Genomic DNA, 9580 nt, shown 5'->3' on the forward strand with positions numbered 1-9580 from the left:
GAGTCAGGAGGACCTGAGTTCAAACCCAACTTCAGACATTTAATAATTACCTGTGTGACCTTGGGCAAGTCATTTGACCCTATTGCCTTGACAAAAAAAAAAAAGACAGAGAGACAAGTGAAAATACAAAATTAAAAGGGATTCTATATTCCCAGATGAGTTCAGAATTGGACCATATAACCCAATGTTCTTGTTGGTGTGGACTATGTGATACCCCCAGATAGGATTTTATTGTAAACTCTGTTCTCTCTTCTACAAAAATGAGGAAGTTGCAAAAATACTCACTTCAGCAGCTGGTCTTATAAATCAGAAAGAAATTCCTGGATAAATTGACAAAAGATCAAAGACAAAAGAAAGAAAATTAATATGTACATACAAGATACTTGTTTCCAAGGAAAAGTGGTTCTTTGTTTTTAACATTAATATTTTTTTAAACGCAGTACTCTTGTTTTAGTGAAAAGTAGCCTCTGTTTGTGTTGCATGTTATAATAAAAATGAATATACAGTTAAGTTAATATAGAATAACTTTAATCTTATGAGAATGGCAAATTAGCCAGAAGTGTTTTTTAGAAATTAGCTCTTCAAGCCACTTAAGATAACTTTTGCACTTTTATAAAAAAAGTGAATATGTGAAGAAAAGTAACCTTCAAAGAAATGAAATTATTTGTTTCCATCTTCAAAGAATTATCAACAAATTTTGATTCCATTCAATAAAGAACAAGGAACTTTAAAAAGAGAGTGAAGTGAGAGGACAAAAAGTGAAAGCACCATTTGTAGACTGCTTTCTTAAGGATTTTAACTACAAAAAGAAGAGATAACAGAAGATAGCTATACTGAATGGATGGATCAAATGAGGGTTTTTCAATGATAGGAGAGATGTAGGTGTTTATGTAGGCAGCAGGCAGGAAGACATTAAAGATTATTAGGGAGAGAATCACGATAAAGGAGAGGCAATCTGATGAAAAAACAAAATGAAGTGTATCAAGGGACATGTGGAAGGGTTGGCAAGGACGACTACCTCTTCATATAAAAAAGTATAAAAGGAGGGAGTGAGAAAAGAAACATAAATGATATATGATCACATAATGCTAAGGTAAACAACAAGCTCAAATCTTTAGTTAATTGGTTTCAAGGTCACAGTTTTATTCTTTGCTTGAATATTATTGCATAGTAAAACCTATACATCTAGCACTGAGCTGCCTTTTAGCTACAATTTTGTTGACTACAATTTTCCCATAAATACACTTTTATGCCACAATGTTAAAATTTTAAATTGCTTAAAAATTCAATAGGAATACCATGAGTTCAAATGTAAATCCAAACTACAGCTGACACCAAATACTAAATTAGTAGTTATCATTAAAGTACAGTAATTAACTTAAGAGAACCAATTAGAAGGAAACAAAATCTCATAGAAAGGGTATATGAATATCACTATTACTGTTGAGGGGACTACAATTCTCCCAGGCAGTCAGGTTCACAAATAAGGATTCATGCTCAAATACTATTCACTAACCACAAATATTCAATACATGGCCAAATCTTGTCATTTCTACCTTCACTCCTCTCTCACATGTGAACCCTTCTCTCCATTAACACTGTCATCACCCAAATTCAAACTCCCATCATTTTTGCCTACTTTTGAATAGCCCCTTTTTAAAAACATATAAAAATCCAATTTTATTTTCAGTTAAATTCTCTCTCCCTTTCACCATTGAAAAGGCAAGGAAAACAAAACCCATTACATATGTGTGTGTGTGTGTGTATACAGAGAGAGACATATATGTCAAGCAAAAAATATTGTTCAATTTGCACTTTGAGTGTGGAGCTAGGTAACATATTTCATCACAAATCCTTTGGAAATTAATTATATTGTTCAGAGTCCTCAGGCTTTCATAATCAGTTGTCTTTACAGTATTGCTATTGTTTAAATTATTTTCTGGGTTTGCTCACATCATTTTAGATATGTTTATACAGGTATTCCCAGGTATTTCTAAAAGTATCCCCCTTCATCAATCATTTCTTACAGGAAAGGGGAATAAGTCTAGGAAATAAAAATTATAAAAATCTTTTAACTGATCTCCATAGTTTCATTCCCTTCTCCTTTCCAATCCATCCTCAAGTGCCCAAATAATCTTCCAAATAACAAGCACAAGTCCACAGTGATATGGTAAAAAGAGACTTAACTGAAGTCAAAGACTTGGCTTAAAACCTCACTTGATGCTTATTATCTGGGTGACTTTTTGCACATGCAATCTAACCTTCTGGGACCTTATTTTCCTAATCTACAAAATACAGGGTGATTCAACATGCTGCCCTCTGACCACATGCAAAACACAATACTTAAATATATTAACAATATAGCAATAGTTCACTCCAACTAGATTAAAATGTAATTAGTAAACATTTAACAACAAATCCACACTTATATATGAAATAGTACACAATGTTAATATATTTTCTAAATTAATCTGTGGGGGTAGAGCCAAGATGGCAACAGGAGAAGAGCCTCTCTTAGGTGCTCTCTCTATAATATTTCAAAAATCTTAAAATTATGACTCTAACTAAATTTTCAAGAGACAGAACCCACAGAAAGATTCAGTGAGGCAATTCTCCAGACCAAGGTAACCTGGAAAATAGTGGAAAGGTTCTGCTCCTCAGGGGTAGAGAGGCTGTTGTCAGAGTGAAGATACTTCAGCCTTCTGGAGGCAGCCCCAGGGTGCCTGGGAGCCTAGCCTCAAGGTAGTGGGGGCAGTTTCCAGACCTACACCCCAGGGAGCACTGGGCACAAATTAGAGGATCAGCAGAGGGGACTTCTGCCAGAGCTAGCATTTGAAGACCAGGCCCTCAGGGCAGTTGTGGCAGTCAGCATGGTCAGCTAAGCAGCTGCAGCCTCCCTGCAGCCCAGATCCAGGAAACAGAAGCAGGCAGGGAGCTGGTAAGCAGGAGCCCCCAGGCAACTGAGCCTTTAGTGCTTAGCCTACCAAAGGTGGGGGAGTAGAGAGAGACTCCAGAGGTCTGTCCTCTGTACCTGGAACAGGATTCTGGGGCTCTGACAACATTCAGATCCTGATCACAGTCTAGGCCCCCATAGAACAGGGCCCCCCCCCCCACCTCAGCCCCATGGCAGAGGAGTATGCTTGTGGTCATTCACAGACCAGGAAATCAGAACTTCACACACTAAGATCCTTGTCGAGGGGTGTCCCAATAATACTCAAAAGCTCAGGCTAGGGGCAGCTAGGTGGCGTAGTGGATAAAGCACCAGCCTTGGAGTCAGGAGTACCTGGGTTCAAATCCAGTCTGACACTTAATAATTGCCTAACTGTGTGGCCTTGGGCAAACCACTTAACCCCATTTGCCTTGCAAAAACATAAAAAAAAAAAAGCTCAGGCTGGAAAAATGAGTAAACAGAGAAAAAAGAGAAACATTATTGAGAAATACATTGTCTATGATCCCAAGAAAGATCAAAATACTCAATCTGAAGATGAGGAATCACAAGCTCCTGCAGCTAAAGACTCCAAGAAAAATGGAAATTGGGCTCAGGCTATGACAGAGCTCAAAAGAGTTTGAAAATCAAGTAAGGGAGATAGAAAAAAAATTTGGAAAAGAAATGAGAGAGATGCAGGAAAAACATGAAAATGAAGTCAGCAGCTGAGTCAAGGAGATCCAAAAAAATGCTGAAGAAAATATCATGTTAAAAACCAGCATAGGTCAAACAGATAAAATAGTTCAAAAAGTTATTAAGGAGAAAAATGTCTTAAAAAGCAGAGTTGGCCAGATGGAAAAAGAGATAAGAAAGCTCTCTGAGGAAAACAAATCCTTCAGATGTAGAATGGAGCTAAAGGAAGATGCTAACTTTATGACAAGACAAGACACTACTTCAACACCAAAAAAATGAAAAATTAGAAGTGTGAAACATCTCATTAATAAAAACTGATCTGGACTTCCGGCCAAGATGGCGGAGAGAAGGCAGGCACAGTTCTAAAGTCTCCGGATCTCTTCCCCATCTATCACATGAAACAACCCTCTTAAAAGAAATCCGAACCAGGAAACCCAGAAAGAAAAGCCAGGAGAGGAAAACTACCTCAGGATTTGTCTCCCGCAGTAGCCTTGGCTGAGTACCGGCAGGTGAGTCCGAGCTCCCAGGGAAGATCAGCCAGACCAACAGCTGAATTGGAACCGGGAGTCTGAGGGCCTGAGAGCCAGACCTGCTGGATCAGCAGTGGGGCTGGACGGAGGGGGCTTGGGTCTGTGGGGAAGCAGAGGCACTGGTGTTGGTGCTGTCCCCCTGTAGCTTGAGGAAGGGGCTGTGGGGAGAGGTCTGGTGCAGGACAGCTGCGGACATCCCTGGGCTCCTCAGGTCTGAGAAACTGAGCCCATGCCTCCATTGCACTGAGGCCTCTTCTCAAATAAATGCAAACTACTTCTGCCTCAGGGCCAGGTGTGTGAGCAAAAGAACCAACCCAGCTGAGGAATCACCTCAGGCCAGGGTAAAGCCCACCATTGATTGAAGGCAAAAGAATTCCATAGCTCCAATTCCCTCCCTCAAGCAAAGGGAGAAGGCCTTGCAACCAAGGTCCCAGACACCTCAGAGTGCAACCAGCACCTCCTATTGGCCAGCCAGAGAAACTGCACTCAATAAAGCCTTTAGAGATCCCAAGCCCAGGTGAACCAGACCCACCCAACTCAAGGTCTTAGCATAATGAAGAAGGGTCAGCGGAAACGTGGATCCATAGAAAAATTCCTGGAAGAGAAAGACCCCAACCCAGAGAGACCTGGAACATCTGAGGAGAATACAATCTGGTCCCCAGCACAGAAAGACTTCCTTGAAGAAATAAGGAAGGAGTTTAAAAATCAACTGGAAAATTTGGGGGAGACAATTAATACCTTGCAACAAGAAAACAAAACCTTAGAAAGTAGAATTGGACAAACACAAAAGGAGAATAAATCTCTCAGATCATCAATTGGACAATTACAAAATGAGAATAATTCTCTCAGATCCTCAAATGAGCAAATGCAAAAAGAAATTAATTCTCTCAAAACCTCAATTGGTCAAATGGAAAGCTCTTCCTCCCCCCCCAAAATAATGGAGTCTATAGAAACTAATGACTCCACGAGACAGCAAGAGTCAGTGAAACAAAACCAAAAAATAGAAAAAAATAGAAGCAAATGTGAAATACCTCATCAACAAAACCACTGACCTAAAGAATAGATCGAGGAGGGAAAACCTGAAAATTATAGGACTTCCTAAAAACATTGAAGAGAAAAAAAGCCTGGACTTAATATTACAGGATCTAGTGATGGAAAACTACCCTGACATCATCAAATCAGAGGGCAAAGTAGTTATTGAAAGAATACATTGATCCCCACCAGAAAAAGATCCTAAAATGAAAACACCAAGGAATGTTGTAGCCAAACTCCAGAACTATCAGATAAAAGAGAAAATCCTGCAAGCAGCCAGAAAGGAACAATTTAAATATCAAGGAGCCACAGTAAGGATCACACAGGACCTGGCTGCATCAACTTTAAGGGATCAAAGGGCCTGCAACGAGATATTTCAAAGAGCACGGGAGCTTGGAATGCAGCCAAGAATCTACTATCCTGCAAAGCTGAGCCTTCTCTTCCAGGGAAAAAGATGGACATTTAACAAAATGGAAGAATTCCAAAAATTTCTGATGAAAAGACCAGAGCTAAACAGAAAATTTGGATATCAAACAGGAGGTTCAAGAGACACATGAAAAGGTAAAAAAAAAGGGGGGGTAAAAGGAAAAAAATGCAATCCCCCAAGTGGAAACTGGCTATATCCCAGTATGGGGGGGGGTAGAGACTCTCATAAATCCTGAGAAATGTAACTCTAACAGAGAGAGTATACCTAGCCAGAAATGATGGACATCCATGACCTATCCATGAGACTGATATCTAATGGGATGTAACTGGCTTTAACTCCACTGGGGAGAAAGACTCTAATAACTCTCAGGAATTTTGACTCTATTCAACAGAATATACTGAACTAGAAGGGACAGACACTCAGAATTTTCTATGACTTAGATAGAATGATCTAAAAAAATACACTACCTCCCTAAAAAGGGGGACAGGAAAGAGACGGGAGGAGGGAGAGGATTGAATGGGACAAATCTCATTACACTAAGAGGTACAAAAAAACCTACGGTAACAGAGGGGAAGAAGGGTGTAGAGGAGAAACACCTGAATCTTCTTCTCATCAGACTTGGCTTAAAGTCAACCAACACATACTCAGTTAACTTATAAAACATCTAACCTTTCAAGAAGTAAAAGGGGAAAAGGGGAGGGGGGGATGGAGAAAGAGAAGGGGAGTGGGGGAAATAAGGGGAAATAACAAAAGGAAGGGAAGGGAACAGGGAAAGGGGAAAGAAAGGGGAGGGCAAACACACTGAAGGGGGTGGTATTCAAAAACAAAATACTGGGGAATATGGATAAAAGGGGGGGAAGGGGGAAAAATACAAACAGAGGGAAGATAGCACAGAGGGCAATAAAGAATTAGTAATCATAACCTGGAATATGAATGGGATGAGTTCTCCCTTAAAACGTAAGCAAATAGCAGAGTGGATTAAAAACCAGAATCCTACAATATGCTGCTTACAAGAAACTCATTTGAAGCAGAGAGATAAATATAGAGTAAAGGTAAAAGGTTGGAGCAAAATATATTTTGCTTCAGCTGAAGTAAAAAAAAGCAGGGGTAGCAATCCTTATCTTAGACAAAGCAGCAGCAAAAATAGATAGCGTTAAAAGAGATAAGGAAGGAAACTTTATCCTCCTAAAAGGTACCATTGACAATAAAGTCATTTCAATATTGAATATATATGCACCCAGTGGGACAGCACCCAAATTCTTAGAGGAGAAGCTGAAAGAATTACAGGAAGACATAGACAGCAAAATTCTACTAGTAGGAGACCTCAACCTCCCGCTATCAGATCTAGATAAATCAAATCATAAAACAAACAAGAAAGAAATTAGGGAGGTAAATAATTTGTTAGAAAAATTAGATATGGTAGACTTATGGAGGAAACTGAATGGGGATAGGAAGGAATGTACCTTTTTTCTCCGCAGTACATGGAACTTATACAAAAATTGACCATGTACTAGGACATAAAAACCTAATATCAACTGCAGAAAGGCAGAAATAGTGAATACATCTTTCTCAGATCACAATGCAATAAAAGTCATATGCAATACTGGGCCAAGGAGATATAGACCCAGAGCAAACTGGAAACTGAATAACCTCATCCTAAAAAATGAGTGGACCAAAAAACAAATTATAGAAAGAATTAACCATTTTATCCTAGATAATGATAATCATGAAACAACATACCAAAACCTATGGGATTCATTCAAAGCAACTCTCAGGGGATATATTATAGCTCTAAATGCTTATATGGATAAATTGGAGAAAGAAGAAATCAATGAACTAAACATGCAAGTAAAAAAATTAGAGAAAGAACAAATCAAAAATCTCCAATCAAACACCAAATTAGAAATTTTAAAAATTAAAGGAGAAATTAATAAAATTGAAAGCAAAAAAACTATTGAATTAATAAATAAAACCAAAAATGGGTATTATGAAAAAAGCAAAAAAAAAAGAAGAAAACCAAATAGCTAGCATTATAAATGAAAAAGGTGAACTCACCACCAATGAGGGGGAAATTAAAGTAATAATTTGAAATTATTTTGCCCAACTTTATGCCAATAAATTTGATAATCTAAGTGAAATGGATGAATATTTACAAAAATATAAGTTGCCCAGGTTAAATGAAGAAGAGATTAAATACTTGAACAACCCTATCTCAGAAAAAGAAATTCAACAAGCCATTAGTGAACTCCCTAAAAAAAAAATCTCCAGGGCCTGATGGATTCACAAGTGAATTCTACCAAACATTTAAGGAACAATTGGTTCCAATCCTATATAAACTCTTTGGAAAAATAGGGAAAGATGGAACTCTGCCTAACTCTTTCTATGAAACCAATATGGTACTGTTACCTAAACCAGGAAGCGTTAAAACAGAGAAAGAAAATTATAGACCTATTTCCCTGATGAATATAGATGCAAAAATCCTAAATAAAATCTTAGCAAAACGACTACAACAAGTCATCACTAGGATAATACATTATGATCAAGTAGGATTTATTCCAGGAATGCAGCGTTGGTTCAATATTAGGAAAACTGTTAGTATACTCAATTATATCAATAACAAACCTGTCAGAAACCATATGATCATATCAATAGGTGCTGAAAAAGCTTTTGACAAAATACAGCATCTATTCCTATTAAAAACACTAGAGAGTGTAGGAATAAATGGACTGTTCCTTAAAATAATTAGTAGTATCTATCTGAAACCATCAACAAGCATTATACTCAATGGGGAGAGGCTAGAGGCATTCCCAATAAGATCAGGGGTTAAACAAGGGTGCCCATTATCACCACTACTATTCAATATTGTATTAGAAATGTTAGCATCAGCAATTAGAGAAGAAAAAGAAATTAAAGGAATTAGAATTGAGAAGGAAGAGACAAAACTCTCACTATTCGCAGATGACATGGTGGTCTACCTAGAGAATCCCAAGAAATCATCTAAAAAACTACTGGAAACAATTAGCAATTTTAGCAAAGTTGCAGGTTATAAAATAAACCCCCATAAATCCTCAACCTTCCTATATATGACTAGCAAGAAACAGCAGGAAGAGCTAGAAAGAGAAATTCCATTCAAAGTAACCTCAGAAAGTGTAAAATACTTGGGAGTCTATTTGCCAAGACAGACTCAGAATCTTTTTGAAAACAATTATAAAACACTTCTCACACAAATTAAATCAGATTTAAATAACTGGGCAAATATCAACTGCTCATGGATAGGTAGAGCTAATATAATAAAAATGACAATTCTACCAAAACTAAACTATCTGTTTAGTGCCCTACCAATCAAAATTCCAAAAAATTACTTTAATGAGCTAGAAAAAATTGTTAAGTAAGTTCATATGGAGAAATAAAAAGTCAAGAATTGCCAGGAGCCTAATGAAAAAAATGCAAACAAAGGTGGCTTAGCCCTACCTGATCTAAAATTATATTATAAAGCATCAGTCATCAAAACAGTTTGGTATTGGCTAAGAAATAGAGTGGTGGACCAGTGCAATAGACTAGGTGTAAAAGCAGGAGAGGATTATAGTAATCTGCTGTTTGATAAACCCAAAAAGTCTGCCAAAGAGTCTGGCCACCGGGATAAAAACCCTCTTTGATAAAAACTGCTGGGATAATTGGAAGTTAGTATGGAAGAAACTTAGATTAGACCAACACCTCACACCCTTTACCAAGATAAGATCCAAATGGTTACAGGACATAGACATAAAAAACAATACTATAAGCAAATTAGAAGATCAAGGACTAGTCTACCTGTCAGATCTATGGAAAGGGGAACAGTTTATGACTAAGGAAGAGTTGGAGAACATCACTAAAAACCAATTAGATGATTTCGATTACATTAAATTAAAAAGGTTTTGCACAGATAAAACCATTATGTAATCAAGATCAAAAGAAAAGTAGTAAATTGGAAAA

Source organism: Macrotis lagotis, chromosome 6 (assembly GCF_037893015.1).
Source record: "Macrotis lagotis isolate mMagLag1 chromosome 6, bilby.v1.9.chrom.fasta, whole genome shotgun sequence".
Lineage (NCBI taxonomy): Eukaryota > Metazoa > Chordata > Mammalia > Peramelemorphia > Peramelidae > Macrotis > Macrotis lagotis.